The sequence below is a fragment of the Marmota flaviventris genome, chromosome 9, assembly GCF_047511675.1.
Source record: "Marmota flaviventris isolate mMarFla1 chromosome 9, mMarFla1.hap1, whole genome shotgun sequence".
NCBI classification, from domain to species: Eukaryota; Metazoa; Chordata; class Mammalia; order Rodentia; family Sciuridae; genus Marmota; species Marmota flaviventris.
In genome coordinates this window covers 119,165,996-119,192,876 of record NC_092506.1, presented here as the reverse complement: position 1 = coordinate 119,192,876, position 26,881 = coordinate 119,165,996, and positions in this window count along the sequence as shown.

Here is a 26,881-nt window from a genome sequence, read left to right as displayed (position 1 = left end):
AAAATTTCCCCTCTTCTCTCTGAAGATTCTCTGGAATGAGCTGAAAATAGACAGATTAAATAGAAGAAACGATATACATATGTATGAATGTGCCCAGGGTAAAAATCACAGCAGGGGAGTAATACACAAAGTAGGCAATCCAAAGGAGGGTTAGATAGTTGAAGCTTATGTACTCTTTATATTAATTAGTTTCATGATGCTGTAATGAATTACATTAGGCAACTAATTACAAAGAGAAGAGATTTATTCAGCTCATAGTTCTCATAGTTCAAATTTGGGATTCCCCATTTCTTTGTGTAAGGGTAAAAGAAATTGAAGTTAAAGCGTAAAAGTTAAAGGGTAAAAGACCGGGTGTTGTAAAGTTTCTAAGCTGCAAGGTCTGAGTTAAAATGTAAAGGATTAGGTATTGTTAGGTATCTATGCTACCTGCAAAACCTGAAATTTCTGTAGCTGTTGAGACAATGCTTGGAACTGCCCAGTAAATATTTCCCCTGACTATTGGTTGTTTAATAAGGGCTCTGTGTGGTCGCACGTAGGCATTGCAGGGCCTGGACCAATCAGTTTAAATGTAACCCCCTCCTTAGGAATGACCTATCACTCCAGCCTGACCTGTTCCCGCCAATGAATGAACCAATCATGTTTAGGAATTGTTATTCAATTTTCCCGCGCCTCATGATGATTTGTTCTGATGTATACAAGGCCCTCCGCCCTCCCCAAAAAGTGTACTTAAGCAGTGCTCAGCCCCTGCTCCGGGCTCTGGGCTGCTTTCCCTTTTTGAGTGGGCACGGAGCCCCAGCATGCTGGTTCAATAAATCCCCCCTTCTGCCAATTGCATGAGTGGTCACTTGGTGGTCTCTTTCTCCGACATTTCGCAGGATCCTTACATTTGGGCCTCTGAAGAAGGCACAGAAGGCAGTGGCAAAGAGCTCATAATAGAGCAAACTACTGGTATTACAAGCTGTGAAACAAGACAGCAAAAGAACTCACAATCCCCTTTGAGGACATACCCCTATTGACCTAAAGACCTCCTACTAGGCCCCACAACTTAAGGGTCACAGTACCTGCCAATAGTGCCTCCCTGGGGATCAAACTTTTAAAACATAAACCTTTGGTGGACACTAACTTTCTTCACAGGGAAGAAGGAGTTGGGTAATATAACAATTTTAAGAGGTAGAACAGACCTAGAGACAGAAATTAGCTTGTGAAATGATTCTTTTTGGAATTGGAATGAGTCCAAAGGGCAGACATTATGTTTCAACAAAGCCCAAGTGTGGTTAGTTCCTCTGTCTTCTTTTCTGAGGTAGATAATGAGATTATAGGCTGGCGATGGAAGGCAATTGTATTCCTTTGGGAGGCTCTCATTTTAATGTAGATGAAACAAAACTAAAGAACCTCTTCCCCCTTGTGGAGGGCAAGGCATTCCAGAGAATGAAGGGAATATGTGGAAAGAAGAAAACATTATGGACTCCATCAAATGTAGGCCAATCTCATTTTGAGCATATTCACTGAGATCTTTTATGCATTCAGTCAGTCAGATCAGGGACTCAACTAACATAAATGGTTGCCACTTTGTTCAAGCCAATCAAAGCTCCAAAGAAACTACAAAAGGAAACTGAATTTCAAATGCTCCTGAGAGATCAATTAACACCTTGAATTTTTTTCTGAAAGCTTTTTTAGTGGGTTCCTGACTAATACATGCTTAAATATTAGTGAGGACTGATAATAGAATCCTAATAGAGTTGTTTGGGTTTGGTTTTGTAAATGGAAGCACCTATTTGCTAGTCTATACTGAGCAGTAAAGTATCAGAGTATATAAATTTTATTTTAAAAAATGGAAGTCCAATTGTATATATAACCATTACAGAGATATAAATATTATAGGGAAGTTTTAAATGCACTCTTTTCCCTCTGAAGTTTTTTTAGTCTATGAAATAAACTGCTAACAGACCAAAAAAAAAAAAAAAAAAAAAAAAAAGTGGAAAAGAACATACAAAATGTGTTACATCTGAAGCATGGGACTATTAGACTCCCAGAGGGGCAAGATAGCTGACCCTTCTATACAGCTTAAAGGGATAGAAGCTAATGTTTTGGGGGCAAGGGAGGTGGCTCTATCTGTGGAAGCTTGCGGAGGGGAGGGGAGTGCTGTGCACAGAGATCCAATATTGTCTTGAGATGCAAATGAAATCTCCCAGGTAACTGCCTTCTGTGGTCACCTCTTTCTGGGCCACATGTCAGACCCCAGATGTCTTCGTTCTATGGAAACATCCCTCTTAGGCAGAAGAGAGAGGATATCAAAGTAGAAAGACCTTTATCTGTGGTTTCTTAATTTGATGAGGTACATAGAAGTAGATACCTTTTTTCGAAAAGGACAGACTTCAGAGGCTTTCCCATGTTTGTAGATTCTGACTTCTCTGCATAGTCAATGCCAACTATGCATATTTGGAGTGGATGTTTTATTTTCCCACAACATATTTAAACATTGACAGTTTTCTTATCAACTTTTATTTTTAAATTTTTTTTTGGTTGTATGGACACAATATCTTTATGTGGTGCTAAGGATTGAACCCAGTGCCCCACGCATGCGAGGCAGGTGCTCCTCGTCCCTGAACCCTCTTATCAACTTTTAAATTAACTAATAACATACTACTATCATTTGTATTTTAAATACCTGCAAAGATCTACATTTTAAAGGATTGATTCCCAGAGTTGTACTCTTATGACGTGGTAGAACCTTTAAGAGATAGAGTCTGGTGGGAGGTTTTGAGATCACTGGAGTGTGTGCCACACAATGGAGTGTGGGACCTGGCCTCTTTCTTATTCTTTTTTGCTTTCCAGCCATGAGGTGAATAGTTCTGCTCTGCCACACATCCCTTCATGATATGCTGCCACAGGCTCAAAACAAAGGAGCCAACTGATCATGGATTAAGACTCTAAAACTCTGAGCCAAAAACCTTTTATCTTTATTTTTAAATTTTTTTACTTTTTATTTTTGGGGGTACCAGGGATTGAACTCAGGGGTACTCAACCACTGAGCCACATTCCCAGCCCTATTTTTGTATTTTATTTAGAGACAGGGTCTCACTGAGTTAGGTGCCTAGCCCCACACTAAATTGCTGAGGCTGGCTTTGAACTCAACGTCCTCCTGCCTCTACCTCCTGGACCACTGGGATTCCAGGCATGTGCAACCATGCCTGGCAACCTTTTCGCTTTATAACTTGATTATCTTAGGTATTTGTTGTAGTAATGGAAAGTAAACTAATACCCATGCGTAAATAAAAGGACTTAAATGCATATATTTTGACACATTTCTTAAAGTAAGTATACCCATGTAATCACCACAATCAAAATGAATAAATAAAATCTCCTCATCCTGTTCCAGCATATTTACATCCTCTCCAAAGGTAACACTGTTCTGACTTCTGATACCACAAAATAGTTCTGGCAGTTTTGACCTTGAAGTAAAACAGAATATATACCTTTGTATCTGGATTTTTGTCTGGCGTTTTGTTTGTAAAAACACTTCCATGTAGCAGCAACTTATTGTTATTGCTGTACATTCTTCTTGTTATATGAACATTTCACAATGTTTTTCACTGTTGATGGATATTTAGGTGGTTTCTCATTTGAGGCTATTTATAATCATGCTGTCACATTCAGTCTAATAGATGGTTGGGTTTTGATGCATTTTGTTTCTGATGTGCAAGTGCCAAGTTGTGAAAATTTTTTTATCATCATTTGTATGATACTTTTTTGTAACATACTTTAGTAGACACTGAGATAGGAATTTGGGGATATAAAAAGAAAGATATACTGAGTTTCAAAAGAGAAATGGGACCATGAACCATCGGAGTGTAGAAAATGTCCATGAACCTTTTAGATGCAAAGCAACAAATACCTGAACCACCCAGCCCACACCCTTAGCCCTCACTCTTACCCCTCATCCTTGATCCATCCTTTGTGAGCACAGGGAAAACTGACATGAAAATATGTAACTTCACCCTAATTCCAACTCTAGTCCAGCTCCTAGCTACTGTTAACACCCCAGACAAAGGAGTTGCTGACTCTCCCTGTAAAGATGACCTACACTGTCCCTTGAATGTGTATTTCTTGCTTACCCCTTAAGATGTCACTTTCTTGAGGGAGCTTATATTTTCCCTGGAATATATACCTGATTTCCTAAATAAATCTCTTTGTCTCTGACTGGTACATGCTGAAATTCTTTTCCATCACATATGCCAAGGACCCTAATTGTCCTTAGTCAAGTTCCCCCTCTCTGGAATCTCCTCCAGTGAGTTCAATATCATTAGTCATTTTCTAAATGGTTTTTTGACAGTCCATATTCCAAGCCTTCATAATGAAGATAGTCATTCCACATGTTCTCTGACACTTCATGGAGCCTGCATTTTTTATTTTAGTCATTCCAGTATGTGCATAATTCTACTTAATTGTGACTTTGATTTTTATCTCTCTGATGACCAACTCATTTGAGCACCTTTTAATATATTTGTTGTCTTTTTTTATATTCTATTATATGAAGTACCTATTCAAGTACTTTGCTCTTTTTTCTTTTATTGATTTGAAAAGTTCTGTTCCAAATAAAGATCTTTTGCTCAATATAAGAAACATAAATATCTTCTGATACACTATTGGACTCAGAAAAACCATACCCCAAAGACAAGTGCTTTAATACGCTGAGAAGCCTCAGAACCTACGTCAAGATCCCTCTGACCTTTTCTTCTTTCTCTCTGATAGTGTTTTCTAGAATATTCTATCTGCCTGCCAAAAGAGAAAAACAACTACCTTCAATCTTCTTACTGAATTTCATTAACCAAAGAAGACTAAATTCATAGTAGGAAGAAAAACTGAAATTTGTCAATATATCTGACAGACTTCAATTATTTAACATTGACCTCTATTTCAGGCCCACAGAGCATTGTTTGCAAATATTGTCTTTTCTGCAAGTCCAGTAGATTTTATCCCAGGCCATTGTATTTTCTCAAAGCCCATTAAGTTCCCCTAAAAGTTATTTACTATTTTCCTAATTGTCCACATTTTTCCCTGTCACCTATAAAAGGGGACATATAAGTTTCTGAATTGTTTTGAGTCACTCTTGTGACTTTTCCTCATGCTGTATTTTTTTTTCTTTTCAACATTAATACATTTATATTTTTATATTTCTCCCTGTTAATCTATTTTCAGTTCATTCCAGTGATCCTTCAGAGGAAGGAAGGGACATTTTATTTTGCTCCTATAGCACTCTGGCCTGCCTTTTCTATTTTATAACGGCTTTTTATTTTTTATTTATTTATTTTTTTTTTAGAGAGAGAGAATTTTTAATATTTATTTTTTAGTTTTCAGCGGACACAACATCTTTATTTGTATGTGGTGCTGAGGATCGAACCCGGGCCACACACATGCCAGGCGAGCGCGCTACTGCTTGAGCCACATCCCCAGTCCTATAATGGTTTTTTAAATGAGCAATATGTCTCCATTTTAAGATGATCCAATTTATTAGGTTTGTTTGTTTGTTTTTCATGTTTCATGTCTTCCCATCTAAATTTTTATCAAGATATTTGCCTATGTTCTGTTGATCAATTAAAGCTCAGAAACATAAAGAGAAAGGGAACTTTATTTCGAGTCTTAGAAATTAAAATTTAGGAGACATATGCTCAGCTCTGAATTGGTATTACAGGAAAGGCAGGGAAAGGTGGGAGCTTATATGAGCTACTAAATATTAAGAAAGAACAAGGACTATGTGATAGAAGATAAAGGAAAGAATGTATACACTTACTTAGTGAAAATGTCCATAAAACTAAAGTCCAATAGCCTCTTGATGTGCATCTTGAGCCTCTGCACACAATGAAATTGTCTCAGATTTTTTTTCCTTTTACTTTCTCTAGTTTACTCTTCTAAATTTATGTTTCCTGCATTCTTTCCTCAGGTGCATTTTCTTCTTTCTAAATTTTTCTATTTCTTTTTTATGCTGAGTTTCATATCTTATTTTTTTTCGTAAGTATTTGAGGCTTGTTTTGAAATACAAGGTTATGATTTTCATTTGTATTATAGACATGTATTTCTGACATCCTTTCTTTGACTATAAGGAAGAGGTTCTATTCCTTATTCTCATTTATATTATAAAAATATTATGTGGATTTCTCATATAAGTGAGATCAGTGAGTATTTTTCTTCCTGTGTCTGGTTCATGTTATTTAATGTAACATCCTGCAGGCTCATCCATGTTGATGTAAGATGGCATTATCTCTTTTTTTGGCACTATCTCCTTTGTTTTTACATCACAGACTCTTTATCCATTTATCTATTGATGGACACTTAAGTTGTTTCCACATCTTGAATATTGTAAATAATGCTGCAATAAGTATTGCAGCACAGATAGCTAGTTCTATCCGGGGGAGGGACTCCATAAATAGAACAGACAGTAGAACAGTATTTACCAGGGAATGGGGAGGTAGAAATAGGAAGAAGTAGATCAAAGGGTACAAACTGCATTTAGGGTGAATAAATATAGTGTTGTGGTACACAGCATGAGATCTACTGTTAACATTATTGTGTTGTATGTTTAAATTTGCAAAGAGAATGTATTTATTGTCTTTTTTGATATCCTAGTATATGAAGTACCTATTCAAGTACTTTGCCCTTTTTTTTGTCTTTTATTGATTTGAAAAGTTCTGTTCCAAATAAAGATCTTTTGCTCAAGATAAGGAACATAAATATCTTCTGATACACTATTGGGCTCAGAAAACCATACCCCAAAGGCCAAAGATTTAGGTGCTTCCACCACTAAGAAAGTAATAATAGAAGGTAATGGATATTTTATTTTTTCTGACTGCAGTATGCATTTCTTTCTATATATGAACATCTATATGTATATATGTATATGTATTTAAGATGTACATACATACATAATAAGTAAAAATAGACACAAAATTAGCAAATAAAAAAAGGACATTATATATGATTCAAGCATCATGCTTTTCTGTTTGTCCTTTTTACATGAAATTATTTTTATTAGATCCTTAGAAGGAAAGGAGACCAGAATAGATTTTCCAGATTCACATATAAGCTCCCTCTTCAGTTCCTTTGGTAAAGTGGGCAAAGTATAACTCAGTGCTTTCTGGGATGGCCTGACTCTCTCCCCTCCCCCACTTTTACCTGGACCTTCCTTCACTTGCCAGGTTGCCCTTGGGTTTGGCCTCTGTCTCAGCAGGTTATATCCTCAGTGTGGTGCTTTACCCTGGAAGCCATCTTCAGCAGGTTAGTTTCACAGTTCAGGAGGCCCAGATTGCTCACACCCTTAAGGCATTAAAGGAGGCCCCTGACATTCTCTTGTGAATTAGAGCAGAGTAAACCCATGCAGTTTCAGCTGCTCAAAGTGTCTTGTTTGCCTTTGGCTACTTGAGGGCTTTTCTTAAGATGGGGAGGTGGGCAGGGACAAGTACTAATTCAGCTCCTTAAGAATCCAGACAAGAACATATCTATCTGAGGCTGCTGGAGTTAGAGAAGATAGAATAAGACTGAAAAAGATAAAGAAGTAGCAGTTTAAGTCCCAAAAGGACTCAGAGTTTATAGATTTAAAAAAAAAAAAAAAATTGTGATGCTATGATTCAAACATAGGGTCTTGCACATGCTAGGCAAATACTCTACCATGAAGCTACACCCCCCATCCCTTAAACTTTATAGATTTTAAATAAGCTTAATCTATAAATGTATTCTCCATTCAAATCAATTAGAAATACAAGAAAACTTACTTAGAAACCACTTTTTTTCCCCTAAATTCTGAGTGTATTGGGGACTAATTTCATATCAGTGTATTGTAGACACTACATTGATCTTTCTTTGCTTAAAATGCTCCTCTACAGACACAGTGGTACATGCCTGTAATCCCAGCAGCTTCGGAGGCTGAGGCAGGAGGATCACAACTTCAAGGCCATTCTTTGCAATGTAGGGAGACTTTGTCTCAAAACAGAAAGTAAACAGGACTGGGAATGTAGCCCAATGGTATAGAGCCCCTTGGCCCTAGATTTTACCTAGTTGAGGTAAAAGGGAGTGTGTACCTTTTGGCTTCATGGAACAAATCCTATTTTCCATCCTTACATTTTTATCATTGGAGAATGTTCAATAAATATTTCTTAAACCCCTAATACATGCCAAGAACAGTTGTCAATGATCAGGTTCAGGCATGAAATAAAAAGGCAGTATGAGGAATAACATAAGGAGAGATTATAAAGGAGTTTATTTACAAATGTGTGGGCATTTATAAATAGGGAAATCAACAAAGGATGCAATCACTCAGGACTATCAACATTCAAGGAAGCAGTAGCGCCTTTACATTGAAAGGGTTACTACCAGAACCAGGAGAACATGGGAGATGCAGAGGGGCCATTGGACCATCTCTTAAACTTCTAGATGGAACCAAGTCAGGATGCTTGGACCAATTAAATCAAAAGACAATGTGCTGAGGCTAAGCAAGAAGATGTAGAAATCTTGTCACAAAATCCATTTTGCCCAAAACTGATTTAGTTTTGTTTTATAAAGATGCATGGTGGGCATTCCCAAAATGGTGTGTACTTCTCACAACAGGCAATGGGTTATGACAGACTAGTAGACACCTTCTCATAGCAGATTTGCCAAATGTTATACATCTGATCTTAATTGCCAGGTCAGGAGATGCTTTTCAGTTCTGCAAAACTCAAGAACAATGATCATTATTTCCTCAAGCTGCCATTTCACTGTAGTTTCCCTACATACTTCCTGACATATTGCAGGATGGACAAGACTAGAAGGGACAGCTGTTGCAAGCCACTCTTGTTGCTCTTCAAGCACAGGGTAATGATAGAAAGCATACTTAATTTGATTATCATGGAAGACAAGGTCAGGTGAGATGAAGTAGGGAGTCAGACTTGAGATTAGATCTCAATATTTAGCTTCAGAAAGACAAACTGGAAAAATTTCTGCCCCCAGGAGCTTATTTTCTAGTGGGGGAAGGAAGACAATAAATGAACATACAAGTGTAGTAGAAAGAAAGAAAGAAAAAAAGAAAGAGAGAGAGAGATGAGGCGAGGGAAAAGAAAGCACTGAAGAGGTTAAAGTAGAAGCCCTTAGAAAGTGGTTTGGGTACAAACTCCTTGAGAAAGTACCCTAGGGGTAGGATCTGAATGAAACAAGGGATGAGAATCCTTGGGCAGAAATAAAAAGTTAAAGTAGATGTAAAAACACTTTGGCAATTGTCTTCTAACTGCCACTGAACCAAGTAAAAGGACTTTCCAGTAAACATTACCACCCCACAAAAAGGTTGGCTGAGGAGAAATGATTGTGTGGAAAGAGCCACCTAGCAAGAGCTATGCCTCCCTGGAAACAAGCAGCCAGCCAAGAGGGCACTGCAGGAGGGAAAGAAGATCAATATCTTAGATCACTCTTGACTCCCTCTGCTCTGTTGCCAGTTCTTCCAATTTTGGAACCTAACTGTCAGCCAGAGCACAAGAACATCTGTTGGTGCAAAGCAGATAGGAAATCTTCTGGTCTGAGCAAGTGATAGCACACAGCATAATGGACTGAGATAGTATTAAAGGCAGATTGCAGCTCTGCTCCTAGGATCCCTGCACAGCCTCAATAGGATAGACCTATTTAGTCATATTCGATTTATCTACATGCCCTTTCCTCCTGCCTATTTATTCTAAATCTAAAGTATTAAGTGTGAACAGAGCAAGAATTAATGTGCTATGGGCTGGGGTTGTGGCTCAGTGTTAGAGTGCTTGTCTAGCATTCATGAGGCCCTGGGTTTATTCCCCGGCACCACATAAAAATAAAATAAAATAAAATAAAGTCATTGTGTTCATCTACAACTTAAAAAGTATTTCTAAAAAGAATTGATAGCTTAAAATAAAAGAATAATCTTGGGACAATTACTAGTTATTTACGTTTTAGGGATCTCATCCCCCAAGACTCCCTGCTTCTTTAATGGTAGTCAATTCTAGATTGACTGTCTGGAATTCCTGCCCTTCAATCTAAGCTGTAACTTTATGAACACTTGGCAGAAAATATCCCAAAAGTCACTAACCTGTTCTCAGATGGTTCATGGGCATTCTGAATAAGCAAATCTCTGGACGGAAGACACTAATAAAACTCACTGCAGCCCTAAGAGCTTATAGGACAGCAGGAAATCTGGGATTAGAATTTTACTTTCACATATTTTACTTTTAATTTTACACCTAGCTATCTAGTTCTATCTTGTCCTTTAGAGATGTTGAATGAAAACAGGAGTCAGGATACCTCAAAAAAAAAAAAAAAAGTTACAATGGGCAATATACCTTGGTTGTTCAAAGTCCTTAAAAATAAATCTTATCACCCATGGAGCCCCCTCTAGTGTATAATTTATTAGTCCTACTGTACTGTCCCACAGGTTGAGGCATTCCTGCCTTTGTACCTAGGGACCAAGGGAGCAGGAGCAGTGGCAGCACCTTTTCTACAGAAAAGGTGACCATAAATCCTTATTGAAGAAGGTCATAATTCCTTATTGCTAAAGTAGAAATAAAGGCACAGAGGCAGAGAAAGAACTTCATGAGAAAAAGAAGGGACCATCACAAAGGATGATTTGACTTCATTAGGAGATGAGCAGTAACAAGGAGAGGAATATTTCCCAAGGAACAAAGACAGTGCCTTAACCAAGACAGATCAGACCCTGAATTTATTGCAAATTAAGGTCTAGTACTATGCCTTCCCCGAAAACTCCAAGTGGGAGCTATAATCTAAAAGACCATTTAAGAGATGGTGTACTGAAAAGAGCATTTGAATGAGCTTGGCATCACCTGGGATGAGTCTTGATTCTTCACTAATTAGCATGTGGCCTTGGGCAAGACAACCAAACTCCCTATTGATAAGATGGTAGGAATGGATGAAATAGATATCATTAATAATGAAGCTCCAATCCAAAATCCCCTGTCATTGTAGAATCTATAATTTTCTTAATTATGAAGATTATATAAGAATAAGTTTATATAGGGTTCAAGTTCATAACACATTTATCTATTCAGACATTTGTTCATTCATTCACTCATTCAATTAATATTCATGGAAAAAAAGGGGAGAGACAAAGAAGCATCTTCAACATGCTTCTGGATCATAAGCAAGGCATCTGTGTTGTCTTAGCTGCACATATTGTAAGGCACTCAAATCAGTTGTCATCTTCCCAAGAAAAAACTAGAGAGAGATTCAGTCTGAGAATTAATTGTTTGGCTATCAAATCTACCCCTACTTAATAACAACTCTGATGTATCTGAAATATCAAGATTTTCTTCACTGGGGTGCTGAGAAATATCATTTTTACTTTCCAAGGCTGCCTCTTTACTATTTTTGACAAAGACTACTGTTAAGGAAATATCAAATTAGGAATTTTGGCAATGATGAAAGAACAAGAACAGATTTAACCTTCTGTTATAAACAACTGGACAAAATACATCAAACAACTGTTTTTGAAACATTGGATAGCAGTTATTACAGAGTGTGTGATCGCTGAGAGACAGAAGTACATGTGAAAAGCCCTATGATTGTTTTTCTATTCTGCTTGGAAAAATGTCAATCAAGTGAGGGGAAATACAAACAACCAAAAGTTGGCCTCACTGAGTTGAGAAGGTAAAACGTGGAGCTTCAAGCCTTGGGCTCATGTAGAACTACCCAGGTAAATAGCTCTAGAAATTAGTATAGGTTCCCCCTTGCGTTTCTATTGAGTATTTGTGCATGTTTAGAGTAAATCTACCCCAAACTGACTGAGAGTGGCCATGAACTTAGGAGCTGAAATATCTGGAGCTCACATAGAAAATGGAATTGTTCAATTCTGTCTCAGTCAGCTTGGGTTGCAATAACAAATTACCATAGTGGAGTAGCTGAAACAACAGTTCTGGAAGCTGAGAGATTGAAGTTCAAAGTGTTAATAGATACATTTTTGCAGAGTTCTCACTTCCTGGTTTGCAGACAGTTGACTTCTTATTGCATCCATATGGTGGAGAAGGGCAAAAAAAGAAGAAAGAGAAAAAGGGGGGAAATGATGGTTTGTATATAAGGTGTCCTCCAAAAAGTTCATGTGGCTATGCAGGAATGATCAAAGATAAAATGATTCGATTCAAGATTTATAACTTAATCAGTGGACCCATCCACTTAATGGGTCAATAATTTGAATGAATTACTGGGTGGTAATTGTAGGCAGGTGGAGCATGGCTAGAGGAAGTAGGTCAATGGGGACATGCCCTTGGGAATTGTATTTTTTCTCTGAATCCTCTCTCTTCTAGCATCCCATGTAGACTGACATGCTAAGAAAAGAAAGAGCAAACCAGTGGTTGGGGAAAATATTTGTAAAATAAGGAAAAAAAAAAAAACTAATGTGATTTTAGAACATCTAAAATATCCTTAAGACCAAAAACAAATCTGAATATAAATAACTCAATAAAGTGGAAAAATATTTGATATTTAACAATGGGAATTTGTAAAGGACATAGACACTCAACATCATTAGTTTTTTAGGGAAATATAAATCATTACCATGATGAGAAACCTCACACATCAACTAGAATGGGCAAAATTTAGAAAATTGGAGAGGATGTGGAACAATTAATGGTACAGGCACTTTGAAAAACATTTGATAATTTTTTAACAATGTTAAGCATGCAATCACCACATGATCCAGCAACCATACTTCTATGTATTTATGCAGGAGAAATTGAAATGTATATCCACACAAATACTTCTACTGGTATGTTCACAGCAGCTCTGTTCTTAATGACCCCAAATTGCACAAAACAGAATAAATAAATAATAATGAAATACTACCCTGCAATAAAAAAATGAATGACTGATATATGCAGTGTGAATGAATTCCAAAAGCACTGATTTTTCTTTTTGTTTTTTAAAGAGAGAGAGAGAGAGAGAGAGAATTTTTTAATATTTATTTTTTAGTTTTCGGTGGAAACAACATCTTTATTTTATTTTTATGTGGTGCTGAGGATCAAACCCAGAACCCCGCGCATGCCAGGCGAGCACGCTGCTGCTTGAGCCACATCCCCAGCCCAGCATTGTTTTTTTTAAGTCAAGGATGGCTCACTGTATTATTTGGCTTATAAGAATTTTAGAAAAGAATTCATTGACAGAAATGACTTTATCTTTACCAAGATCCAGGGATTGGGGAAAAGACTACTGACAAGGGGGCATCAGGGAAAGTACCTATAATTTTATTGTGGTGATAAGTATGCTACTATATATGTTGGTCAAAATTCATCTCACTACAGAAAGTTGTCAACACATACTGAATTCAAAGTATATCTCTATAAGGTTAATTAATAACAGCAACATCTAAACTGTCAAAGTTATAGGCAAGGAGTCCTGTGGGAGAGAAGTTTGACGAGGTACTAGGAACAAAAACCTTGAATGAAGTGTCCCTTTATTCACAAAGATCTGAACTAAGGAAAGTGAATGTAAACAGTCATAGAAAGAATTGCAGTTACATTTAAGAAAATGCACAGCCATTCTCTCTGACACTGAAATCTGAAATGGAGTACAAGCTTCCTAGCTCAGGGTTAACAGACTTTCTTCTGGCTTAGAGAATTAAGACAAAACTTGGCATGATGTCTTTTTACTTAGAGCACCAATCTCAACCAATAGATGCTGGTCTCTTAAGTGTGACTTTGTGTTCCTAAGGTAGCAGTCACAGGAAACAGGTATATGACCCCCAAAGATAATTTCAGGGCCACAGAGCTGTCAGGGCTATAATCTAGCTTTCACATCCCTAATGCAATGCCAGGGTTTGGATGTGAACACAGATTAGGCATTAGATTCCCCTTTATTTTAAATCAGTACTCAGTACTGATCAGTACTCCAAGCCTGAGGCAAATCAAGGTAGAAACAATATAGATTTCAGAGATGCTGAATTTAAAAAAAATATTTTATGTAATATGCCAAAAAAAAAAAAAGAACAAAGCAATTTTTGATTCCTACATCTGGCTTGAAACCTCTGACTTCCCTGCCCTCATTCTACCTTCCTGGAATCAAGAACACCAAATTATTATTATAGCTTCAAAACCCTGAAACAGCAGGACAAGTAGCATGCACATACACCTGAGTGTTACATTGAGTTGTTTCATTATTTTTGAAAGAGAAAATGAAGTAACCCATCTATTTCCACATCTCTTGTGAAGTGAATTTTATCTTTTGAGTAAATATCGCTTTATGATTTATTCCAGCTGGTGAGGTCTTTCCCCCACTTCTCATAACATGGAAGACCATTCCTGCTCTCTGCAGTGACAGGATAATAAGAAATCCTTTTAGTAGTTGAAAGAAACCTGAGATAAAAAGAAGAGGATCCACCTTGAAGGTGTAAAAAAGGTAAAAGGTGCTTCCTCACCTTGAGGGTACATTTAAAAGCTTCCAGCTTCTAGTTCTCAATTAACAGCTTCACAATTCAATTCCCAAACCAGGTTTTGCTGCAGTCAGGTCAAGCAGAATCATTTAGAAGTGTTGAGAGTTGTTCTACAGAGTCCTGAGACAGGGGAATACCTCCTCCTGATGAATCAACCAGTTCTGGCAAGTCAGGAATCACTAAAATCATAGTGCTCTATGTGGGGTACGTTAAAGGGACCCCAAAATTCTCTGGGCAGATCCATTTATTTGGTGAGGATTCTCTGTCTAGAGATGAAATATCAGCCACCAAGACCAGATGTTTTAAGTATATACTCTATCTAGGCTTCTGCAAATCCTGAGATTCCAGGTCTAAAAGCCAAGAAAGCTATTTGGAAAAGTTTTGAAAATTAAGTACAGTTCCTTCTTTGTCTTTCTTCCCCTAATCTAATGAGCCCACATACATGATTGTGTCCACACAGAAATAGCATAATCATCAAAAACAAGGACACCAGCATTAACTGCTCTGTACCAAATATTGGGCAAGTTGTGTCACCTCTCTTGGTTTCAGTGTCTGCAAGGTGATAACAGTCTGCAAGTCACATTGGTTATGTATATGAACTCCTAGAAAATGTGTGTCCCGACTTGGAGAAGCTCCTGCATGCTCACCCTACACTTCAGCATTCAGCCACATGTGTGCACTCATACCTATGCAGAATAAGAACACAAGCTTTGATAGTGGAAGAGTCCTGATCACCAGAAATGGAAACAATGTTAGTCACTTTTTCATCTGTGATCAAAATACCCAACTAGAACAACTTAGAGGAAGAAAAGTTTATTTTAGCTCATGGTTTCAGAGATTTAGTTTCATGGTGGGCTGACTTCCTTGCTCTGGGCCTGAGATGAGGCAGCACTTCATGACAGACAGGTATGGAAGAGGAAAGCTGCTCACTCTATGGTGCCTGGGAAGCACAAAAGGGAGGGGAAGAGGACATAGGAATGATGAAATCTTCTAGGGCATGCCCCCAATGACCCACCTCCTTCAGCTACACCCCAGCTTGCCTACCATTACCACTCAGTCCATTAAACCTAGGATGGATGGATTAGAATACAGCTCTCATAATTCAATCATTTCACCTCTGAACATTCCTGTATTGACACAGGAACTTATAAGGGACATTTCATATAAAAACTGTGACAGAGCCCTCACACAGGAAGTATTCCAAACCTACCAGGTATGAGTGACACTGCCCCACTAGAATGTAAATTACCCCCACTTGTTGATCTGGTTTCCCATTATCTCCCAGAAAATCTCCTTTCTTCATGTTTTCCCTATAACAGGAGTAATGTCAGACATTTGTACTTTGTTCTGCATGTCACATTACTAAATTTACAATGAACTCGGTGCTGTAAGATTTTCTCTATGGGAAAACTAAAGTATAAGTTAAAGTATGAACTAAGAATTTAAAAGATGACTTTGTTGAAGTTGGAGCTAATGGATATCAAGGACTCCAGAAAGAAAGCAAAGCAGATAACTTTATGAGCTCCTCCACACCTGACCACCCATAGGAGATGTAACTAGGCAGTGTCACTGGAATGCTAACCAATGTCAAATGACCACATTTGCTGAGCTAGGGCTAGAGACTGAAAGTTGTAATTGATCAGATGTTTTTCCCCCCAGATATGGGCCTGAGGCTGCAAAGAGAAATATGCTGTTCTATTAGGAGTGAAGTTAAAGAAAAATACTCAAGAGAGAAAGATAACTTGATGCCAATAGGAAAAGAATTCTGGAAACTTCAATGGGAAAACTGTTTTATTTAATGGTGAATTAAGCAGGATACAAAAAGCTGTTTATGAGATATTGTCATCATTACCTGGCTTACATTGAGATCTTGTTTAAGAAATTTAGTGGGAAATCATGAAGGATGGACCCCTGGGCCCAGAGATATTCTTGACTTACATCAGCCTCTCTCTCTGGGCTATAGGTACAACTCATGCTAATGTAGAGGGAGAAACTTTCATCCTTAGCCCTCCCCATGTTCAACTCATATGATGTCACTGGACCTTTCCCTCTTAATGAGGTTTCATCAAACAAGCCCCAATAGTAAAGAGAGAAGGGATGGAAAGATTTGGAAGCATGACCCTGATTTGCCTTTATTCCATGAACAGGGATTAACATTATTCTAAACATCAGAATTCAAGAAGAAAACACATACATCTAATCATTAGTTGTCAAGAGCCAATTTCTGATCATTTATTGCTTTGGTTCTTAATTATTTCAGGGAACCAAGGATAAAAGTATAAAAAGGACAGCTAATGAGAGGGAGGGAGAGAGAGGGAGGGAGGGAGAGAGAGAGAGAGAGAGAGAAAAAGTGTGTGTGTGTGTGTGTGTGTTTACTTGCTCAATTGGGTAATTAATTCTTCTCCATTTCTTAGAGATGATAGGAATGAGTTCACGTCTCCTGAGACTTCAGGAGAAACCAGCTCTTGGCTGGAGGAAGTGGTGCTGCTGGCTTCTCTCCCTGGTGTGAGGAGGTAGCAGCAAGAATTTGAAGCAGAGCAGCTGTTATTTAGACTCACTCTGGGCACATGGACAATAGATAAAACCTGCCATAAGAACCAGGGCATCAGTGAGATTCCAGATGAATCCTTTACAGAGAAGAATAATTTGAGCTACACAAACACCACATGATGTTAAGTGATGACAAACGTGGAGTGTAGCACAAGGTCCTCACATGCCTGCCTCCATTGTCATGTCCACCCATCTGCTACAGTGCTACAGAAAATCCAATGATAGTGATGTAAACAATAATGACAGTCACAATCTCAGATTCCAGCCACAAGGAAGCTGTTGGGTAGTGCCCAGGTTGGTACAGCAGCTAAACAGTGGCATTAGAGACTGCCTCACTTCACTTTTTCACTCTGCTGCCTTGGGGATTAGAGATAGCTCCATTTGTGTTTTCTGAAACCATTTCTAGCTCAAAATGTAAACATGACCATGTGCAGGACACAGGGCAAAGCATCTTCTTCCCTATAGTGGTCCTATCAAAGAGGAAAACTTTCTCCCTCTGACCTTTCCTGCCACTCCTTTTGACCCTGGGTTGGGTCATGAGTACATGATCTTGTCGAAAAAGTAAAAATTTGACATCCTTTCAGTGGGTGATGGAAATCATACGGGATAAACAGATGCAAGTGGTGGGAACATGATGTAAAGGGACTAATACTATGAAATGGGCCCACTGTGCTGACCCACACATGCTTTCTTCTCCAAGAAGCAATTTACTTACAGTCCTGCCCCACCTAGATGGATAGGATATGTCCCATTACCTATTATGTGCACAAAAAGTGCATACCCAGATGTCAATGATAAGAGAAACCCAAGTTACCCTGAATGGGGAGACTTTTGTGACCCTTTTCACACCATATCCTAAAACTCAGGGTGATAAGGATAAAAAAAATTATGATTAAGAATCCAATTAGAGAGATCTGCCTCACCAACCTGCATGAGAGCCCAGGCCCAGTGTAGGCCTGGGTCTTCCCCACACACACCTGGGAGCCCAAGCGTAACCACTCCCATCTTGAAAAACTTCAGCCATCCCCATAGTCTTCCCCACACAGTAGCCTCTATCTTGGGACAACAGACAGGGCCTAGAAGCAGATGCATCTTAGACCAGGCATCCCAAAGCCAGTGTAGGGCCCACCCTTTCAGTCTCATCTCTGAAAGACATTGCATCCATCTTGGGACACCCCCACTGCTATCTTGGGTTACCTCCTGCTATTGCCACCACCACCTAGAGTTGCAGTAGTATCCATCCTGGGACTGGCAGGGACTTGAAGCCCAACACCAAGGTGAGGTACAGATAATCTGCATGATAATACAAGATTATAGGGTAGAAACTGTAACCTCAGATGCACACTGCAAGAAAGGAAGTCACATAGACAACATGAAAAAACAAGGGAGGAAAGTGCCCCAGACAAGCAGGATACTACAATAATAGAACCCACGGATAGCGCAGTTGATGAAATGTCAGAGAAGGAGCTCAGAATGTTCATAATTAAAATGATCTGTGAATTAAATAATGACTAAATGAGCAAATACAGGCAAAAATTGATCACTCCAACAAAACAAATACAGACAACCATTGATGACACCAATAAATAGATAAGGGAGCAAATACAGGCATCCATTGATCACACCAACAAAGAGATAAGGGAGAAAATACAGGTAGCAAAAGACTACTTCAAGAAAGAGATAGAGATTCTGAAAAAAAAATCAGAAATCTTTGAAATGAAGAAAACAATAAACCAAATAAAACTCTCAATAGAAAGCATCACCAAGATATTAGATCACTTGAAAGACAGAACGTCAGATAATGAAGACAAAATATACACTCTGCAAAATAAAGTTGACCACACAGTGAAGATGGTAAGAAATCGTGAGTAGAACATCCAAGAATTATGGAATAGCATCAAAAAATTAAATCTAAGAGTTATTAGGATAGAGGAAGGCACGGAGTTTCAAACCAAAGGAATGCACAATCTCTTCAATGAGATGATATTAAAAAAATTTCTCAAACATGAAGAATAAACTGGAAAATCAAATACAAGAGGCTTATAGGACACCAAATGTACAAAATTGCAACAGATCTTCAAGAAGGCACATTATAATGAAAATGCCTAGCATACAGAATAAGGATAGAGTCTTAAAGGCCACAGAGAGAGGTATCAGATTAAAGGGAGACCAATTCATATCTCAGCAAATTTTTCAACGCAGACCCTCAAAGCCAGGAGATCCTGGAACAACATATACCAAACTCTGAGAGAAAATGGATGCCAACCAAGAATCTTATATCCAGAAAAATTAAGCTTCATATTTTATGATGAAATAAAACCTTCCATGATAAACAAAAGTTAAAAGAATTTACAACAGAAAGCCTGCACTATAGAATATCCTCCACAAAATATCCCATGAAGAGAAAATGAAAAACAACAATGAAAATCAGCAGAAGGAGGTATTACACTAAAGGAAAAGCTAATCAAAGGAGAAACTGCGTCAAGTTAAATAACTAAAATAAATAAAAATGGCAAGGATTACAAATCATGTCTCAATAATAACCCTGAATGTTAATGACCTAACATAATTAATAAAAAAGACATATACTGGCAGATTGGATTTAAAAAAAAAAGACCCAACAATATTGTGCCTCCAAGAGACTCATTTCATAAGAAAAGACATCCACAGACTGAAGGTGAAAGGTTGGGAAAAATCATAACACTCACATGGATTGTGAAAGCAAGCAAGGGTTTCCATCCTCATATCAAATAAAGTAGACTTCAAGCCAAAGTTAATCAAAAGGGATAAAGAAGGATATTTCATACTGCTTAAGGGAAGCATTCATCAATAAGACATAGCAATTATAAATGTATATGCTCCAAACAATGGAGTGTCTATGTTCATCAAACAAACTCTTCTCAAGTCCAAGAGTCAAATAGACTACAACACAATAATTCTGGATGATTTTAACACACTTCTTTTGCCACTGGATAGATCGTCCAAACAAAAGCTGAATAAATAAACAATTGAACTCAATAATACAATCAATAACTTAGACTTAACTGACATATATAGAATATTTCATCCTTCAACAAGTGAATACACTTTCTTCTCAGCAGCACATGAATCCTTCTCTAAAATAGACCATATGACCACAAAGAAACACTAAGCAAATATGAAAAAGTAGAGATACTACCCTGCATTCTATCAGACCACAATGAAATGAAATTAGAAATCAATGATAAAATAAAAAATAAAAGCTACTCCAACACATGGAGACTAAATAATATGCTACTGAATGAACAATGAGTTGCAAAAGATATTAAAGAGGAGATTAAAAAACTCTTAGAGGTAAATGAGAACACTGATACAACATATCAAAATCTCTGGGACATTACAAAGGCATTACTAAGAGGAAAGTTCATTGCATGGAGTTCATTTCTTAAAAGAATAAAAAGTCCACAAATAAATGACCTAATATTACACCTCAAAACCCTAGAAAAAGTAGAGTAAATCATCATGAAAAGCAGAAGACAGGAAATAATTAAAATCAAAGCTGAAATTAATGAAATTGAAACACAAGAAACAATTGAAAAAAATGGATAAAACAAAAAATTGGTTCTTTGAAAAACTAAATAAAATTGATAAACACTTATCCATGCTAACAAAGAGAAGGAGAGAGAAATCTCAAATCACTAAGTTTTATGAAAAAGGAAATATCACAATGGACACTACAGAAATACAAAAGATAATTAAAAATTATTTGAAAACTTGTACTCCAATAAAATAGAAAAAAATTGAAGGCATCAACAAATTTCTGGAGTCATATGATTTGCCCAGATTTAATCAGGATGATATACACAATTTAAATAGATCAATTGCAATCAATGAAATAGAATATGCCATCAGAAGCCTAGCAACCAAGAAAAGCCCAGAACCAGATGAATATACAGCCGAGATCTACAAGACCTTTAAAGAAGAACTAACATCAATTTCTTCAATTTATTTCAGGAAACAGAAAAATAAGGAGCACTTCCAAACTCATTCTATAGGCCAATATCACCCTGCTTCCAAAACCAGGCAAAGACACATCAAAGAAAGAAAACTTTAGACCAATATCTCTAATGAACATAGATGCAAAAGTTCTCAGTGAAATTCTGGCAAATTGAATACAAAAACACATCAAAAGATAGTGCACCACGATAAAGTGAGATTCAGGACAGGGATGCAAGTTTGCTTCAACATATGGAAATCAACAAATGTAATTCACCACATCAATAAACTTAAAGATAAGAGCCACATGAACATCTCAGTAGATGCAGAAAAAGCATTCGACACAATACAGCACTTACACATGTTCACAACACTAGAAAAACTAGGAGCATATCTCAACATTGTAAAAGCTATCTATACTAAACCCCATTCTAAATGGAAAAAAATTGAAAACATGCCCTCTAAAAACTGGAACAAGATAGGGATACCCTTTTTCACCACTTCTATTTAACATAGTTAATTGGCCAGAGCAATATTGTGCCTCCAAGAGACTCATTTCATAAGAAAATGAAAGGGGAAAATGTAATTTATAAATGTAAATTACATCCCCTCTTCATGGGGATGAGCTCCACAAAGAACATGTTCTGAACTTTACATGCATGCAAAAAATGGGTCTATATAGCCTTGAGCCATTGTGACTTTGGAAATCGGCATCACCTTATCACCCTATAATAGAACTCAAATTAGCACTATTTGCCAATGATATGGTTCTATACCTAGAAGACCCAAAAAATTCCACCAGCAAGCTTCTAAAACTAGTAAATTAATTCAGCAAAGTAGCAGTATACAAAATCAACCCCATAAATAAAAGGCAGTTCTGTATATCAATGACAAATTCTTGGAAAAGGAAACAAGGAAAACTACCCCATTTAAAATAGCCTCAAAAATTAAAAAGTAAAATACTTTGGGATCAACAAAAGAGGTGAAAGATCTACATGAAAATTACAGAACCCTAAAAAAAGAATACAAAGAAGACCTTAGAAGATGAAAAGATCTACCTTGCTCTTGGATAGGCAGAATTAATATTATAAAAATGACCATTCTTCCAAGAGCACTATACAGATTTGATGCAATTCCAATCAAAATCCCAATGACATTCCTCATAGAAATAGAAAAAGCAGTCATAAAACTTATCTGGAAAAATAAGAGGCCCAGAATAGCTAAAGGAATCCTTAGCAAGAAGAGTAAAACAGGTGGCATCACTATACCAGACCTAAAACTATACCACAGAGCAATAGTAACAAAAACAGAATGGTATTGGCACCAAGATAGACTTGTAGACCAATGGTACAGAATAGAGAACACAGAGACTAACCCACATAATTACATTTATCTTGTATTAGACAAAGGCGCCAAAAAAGTACATTGGAGAACAGATGGCCTCTTAGACAAATGGTGCTGGGTAAACTGGAAATCCATATACAACAAAATGAATTAAACCCCTATCTTTCAGCATGCAGAAAACTCAACTCAATGTAGATGAAGGGGCCTAGAAATTAAACCAGAGATCCTGTGCCTATTAGAAAAAAAAAAAAAATCGGCCCAAATATCCATCATATTGAATTAGGCCCTGACTTCCTTAATAAGACTCCTCTAGTGTAAGAATTCAAATCAAGAATCAATAAATGGGATAGATTCAAACTAAAAATCTTCTTCTCAGCATTTCAGAAAAAAAAAAAAATCAGGTGAATACAGAGCCTACATTTTGGGAAAAAAATTTTACCACATGCACATCAGATAGAGCACTAACCTCTAGGATACATAAAGATTTCAAAAATTTAACACCAAAAAACAAATAACCCAATCAATAAATGGGCCAAGGAACTGAACAGACACTTCTCAGAAGAAGATATACAATAAATCAACAAATATATGAAAAAAAAATGTTCAACATAAACTACTCTAAGATTTCATCTCACTCCAGTCAGGATGGCAGCTATTAAGCATACAAATAATAAGTGTTGGTGAGGATGTGAAGGAAAAAAGGCACACTCATACATTGCTGGTGGGACTGCAAATTGGTGCAGCCAATATGGAAAGCAGTATGAAGAATCCTTGGAAAACTGTGAATGAAACCACCATTTGACCCAGCTATCCTATTCCTTGGTCTATACCCAAAGGACTTAAAAACATCATACTGCAGGGACACAGCCACATCAATGTTTATAGCAGCACAATTCACAATAGCTAAACTGGAGAACCAACCTAGATGCCCCTCAATAGATGAATGGATAAAGAAAATGTAGTATATATACACAATGGAATATTATTCAGTATTAAAAGAGAATAAAATCATGGCACTGTAGTAAATGGATAGAGTTGGAGAACAGGATGCTAATTGAAGTTAGCCAATCCCAAAAAACAAATGTCAAATGTTTTCTCTGATTTAAGGATGCTGTTTCATAATGTGGTTTTGGCTGTGGGTGGGGAGGAAGATGGACATGGGAGGATTAGAGGAACTGTAGATAGGGCAAAGGGGTGGGAAGAGAAGGGAGGAGGCATAGGGGTAGAAAGACAGTGGAATGAGATGGACATTATTACCCTAAATATATGTATGAAGACATGAATGGTGTGACTCTACTTTGTATACAACCAGAGATATGAAAAATTGTGCTCTATATGAGTAATATGAGTTGTAATGCATTCTGCTATCAGATATAACAAAATTTAAAAAAAAAAAAAAAACAACTAAAGAATCCAATTAAAGTTGGGAATTGTGACGCACACTTGTAATCCCAGCAGATTGGAAGACTGAGGTAGAAGGATTGTGAATTTGTGAATTGAAAGTTAGCCTCAGGAATTTAGCAAGGCCCTAGGCAACTTAGGGAGACCCTGTCTTTAAATAAAATGTAAAAAGAACTGAGGATGTGGCTCAGTGGTTAAGTGCCCTGTGTTCAATCCACAGTACCAAAAATAAATGAATAAAAACAATCCAATTAGAACCAGTCAGCATGGGCCAAAGTGACCTAGAGTTGTTATGGCAGTGGGGACTTGAAAGTTTGATGTCATCTTTCTGACAGCCAAAAGTCAAAAGTCTAGAGGTGTACCTGGATAGGACTCCGGAAACTTCTCTGGGATCCTGTTTTATTCAGCTTTTTCCCACTTCTAAAACTAAAAGACCCATCCAGAACAACTATAGAGGAGGAAAAGTTTATTTGAGGGCTCACGGTTTCAGAGGTCTTAGTCCATAGAAGGCTGGCTCCATTCCTTAAGGCTCAAGGTAAGGAAGAACGGTGGAAGAGTGTGGCAGAGAGATTCGGCTCACATGATGATCTGAAGCAGAGAGAGAGAAGTCTCCACTTGCCAGATACAACTATGTACCCCAAAGCCACACCCCTAATTCCCACCTCTTTCAGCCACACCCTACCACTTCACTTACCACTCAGTTAATCCCTATCAGGAGGTTAATCCACTGATTAGATTAAGACTCTCACAACCCAATTATTTCTCCTCTGAACCCTCTTGCATTGTCTTATATGTGAGCTTTTGGGGGACATCTCACATCCAAGCCATAACAGATCCCCAATAAAACTGGAGTGCAGGAGAGTCAATTTATCCTACTCTCCCTTAAAAGTGTCTCCTATCCCTTCAATAAACTCATGCCTGTTACTCTGAGCAACATGTTTGAAATATTTCTGACTTGATCTCCAGAATCAGGATTTGAGGTGTTGGGAGTCTTTGTGCTGCCTAGGTTTCCCAGGAAGGCCCCAGCCCTGTAACAGAGGGATAACTGAGAAAGTAGGCAAGTAACTGTGCTACTTTCTATATAACAACACAACAGAGTCTCCGTCTTCTCCATGTCTTGACACATGCTCTTCCCTTTGCCCTTGCTAATATCCTTTCTTTACTTGGCAAATTTGATTTAGAAAGTTCACTCACACACCCGTGAATGTCTTCAACACCCTCACATAGAAATTCATTTCATTAGATCCAACACCACATAATGTTCTTTGTTAGCTTCCCTGTCTGTTCCTGGAATGGAAACCCTTTAATTTCAGGAAAGATGTCTTTACTTTTGTATGTTCCTACTTCAGCCCACACTGTGCCAAAACTGTTGAGCTCATAGGCTTACTCTTGCTGATGAATGAGTAATGTTAAAATACAAGCACACTGTGCTTATGCTACTTAGGACTTTCGGGATACCTAAGAAAGGAACCGAAAGACAGTTAACAGGACCGTGATTATTGCTAAATTAGATGCGGTTCCTATTTAGGGATGAGACAGGTGAGGACCACTATATCTCAGGACATGAGTCTTCTTCAAGTGTGTCATCTAACTCTCATGTTAGTACATCTAGAAAAGGTGATTCTCAAAATCCACTATGAGACCGCCATGGCAGATATATGCCTTTACACATTTGTCTAAGCATATGGAATGCATGGCACCAGTGGTCAACTTTGAGGAATAACGGTGTGTCACTGTAGATTCATCAATTGTAACAAATGCACTTCTCTGTTCGGGGATGTTGATAATGGCAGAGGAGACTGTGCATGTGTGAGGGCAGGAGTCATATGGGAAATCTCTGTACCCTCTGCTCAGTTTTTCTGTGAACCTAATGATGTTGTAAGAAATAAAGTCAAATTTTACCTTTATGTATGTTTGGAAAGCATTAATCAAGAATGGATAAAAGAATGAGCAAGGGGAGGATCAGTGGAAAAGAAGGCAGATGGGGGAGGAACAGGAATTAATATGGAGAGGGTTAGATTCTACTCGTGCATGATCTAATAAAAAAGTAATAAAGTTTATTAAACTAAACAAACAAATACATAAATAAAATACAGTGTATTGGTGCATGTGTAGCAAGGGTGGGGGGAGAATCCAGTATATGTGTCTACCTCATACTGCAACTATAACAAGTTATTACTTATGTAGTGGTTCAGAATTACAAATGTGTTGTCTTACTAGATCAGGTGTCCAACATGGGTTTCAGGGGGTTATGAGCTGCCGTCTTTTCCACAGGTGCTAGGGATGAGTCCATTCTTTGCCTTTTATAGCTTTTCAAGGTCACCCAGAGCCCTTCCTCCATCTTCAGAGCCAACCATGGCAGATAGGTCAGATCTTTCCCACATTATATCTTGGACCCTTCTTCCATTGCTCCATAGACCCCTCCAACCACAGCTGGGAACACACCTCTTATTTAAAGATTTATGGGATTAGATTCAGTCCAATGAGATGATCTATAGTCATTTCCTTACCCATCAACTTACTGCCATCTACAAAGTCCCTTTGCTATGTAAGCTGCATAACCACAGGTTCCTGGGATTACAATTTAGAGCAAGTGGGAATCCTTGTTCTGCGTGCGATGTTTGTGAAAGATTCACATGAGGGACTTGTAATGGAAAGTTTTAGATTACACTTGCAGAGATTGAGATCAGAAGTGTGTGTTGGGAGAGGTACAAGGTTCTGCATGTGTAACAAGCCCCAGACAACCCTAACTTGGTTGGGCTGGGGAACCTTCTTTAAAAAACATGAATGTGGCACATACAAGGTGTCACTGTGTCAATAATTTCAATTGATACTCAAAGGGTCCTTCGGAGACAGAGAGGAGGAATACTTATACCCATTCAGACATGGATGCCTAGCATTTAGACTGTGGACATGGCTCAAATCATCTGCCACTCTCCCTGCCTTCAAGTGTCAACAAGGAAAATGATGACACTGTCCATGTCGTTACCAAGCGATCAGACAGCAAGCAGAACAGCATCACTGATGAAGAACACAGATTGGCCTGGAAGCTGCTTTGCAGTTATGCAGAGAGAGGGCCAACCCCTCTCTCAGGGTCCCCTCCCCCACAGGCCTGAGGGTCACTGGAGACCTCATCTGCATCTGCCATGCTGGGCCTGCACAAAGGCCCCATTCAGTCAGCTCACTGCTGAG